Genomic DNA, 1206 nt, shown 5'->3' on the forward strand with positions numbered 1-1206 from the left:
TTAGGGTGCATCCACGCGTGTCCTCGACCGTGTGTTGACAAAGCCCAGAACATGCTTGGTTACATGTATGCAGCAGTGTATGGACAGATTTATGTAAACATGTTTCAGTGCAGTTTTGAACTTACTAGCTGCAGAGGTGATGCGATGAGTGCGTCCATGCGAGGGAGCTGACACTTCACTGTCATGTTGCCAACATCGCCAACATGAGCAGACGCTGCTGTTCTGAGCACATTTGTTGCTTGATGGTTATCGTGTTATTTACATGTTGCCAGCATTTGTTCCTGTACACGCGTGGACGCGCACTTACCTTATTTTTTCTCTTGTTCCCCCTTTTCCTCTTGTCAACTACCAGTCTCTCCTTTCGTTTCTCTTCCAACCTTCCTCCCTCTTATTTTTCTATGTTCCTACTTCTCCGTTCGTTCCTCATACCACCTCTCTTTTCTTTCCTTCCTCCGTTTTCCTTTATTTGTTTTCCTTCCCCTCATCGTTCTCGCAACCACCCCCTTTTTTTTTTCTCCTTCCTTTTCTCCTCCACCCTTCTTCCCTAATTTCTCTTCGTTCCTCCTTCTCTTTCTCCATCCTCGCACCCAGCCCACCATTGCTGTCACAATTTCTTTCACGAATGGTGAATGTGTTAGAGGCTGTGATTCGTTTTACTTGTGAGCGAACTAGAGTTACACAGGATGGAAATGGCCAAGGCAGAGGAGAGAGGGTTGAGGGGAGGTCGGAGGGAGCGGAGGGAAGGGAGGTGGGGAAGAGAGGTGGGGAAGGGGCACAAAACTCTCTGGCCTCGACGAAATTCAGTGGGCCAGGAATGGTTTGGGAATATGTTGCCAAAGCTTTTATGTTTTGACCAGTGCTGCGGTGTTCTTTTTTATTGGAGTTTTGTTTTGTTGGAGTTTTGTTGTGTTTTATGTTCAAGGTCTGGCGTGCTGGAAGTACTGTTTTTCTGTCATGTTATACATTTATGTTCTGACCAGTGTTGTGTTTTTTTATGGTTTTATGTACCGGTAGGGGTTTTCTTGTGTTGGAGCTTAGATGTGTTTGTTTATGTTGGAGTTCTGCCGTGTTGAAACTCTTATTTTACTGCTATGCTGAATAACTGTAATGGCATATTTTTGTTATCCTGGAGTCATGTTATTTTGTGTTGGGAATCTCTTATGATGGAGTTCACTAACAGTGTACTGATGCCTTGATGTGTTAAAG

The sequence above is a fragment of the Coenobita brevimanus genome, chromosome 88 (genome assembly GCF_032717465.1).
Source record: "Coenobita brevimanus isolate Jiangsu-jjx chromosome 88, ASM3271746v2, whole genome shotgun sequence".
Lineage (NCBI taxonomy): Eukaryota > Metazoa > Arthropoda > Malacostraca > Decapoda > Coenobitidae > Coenobita > Coenobita brevimanus.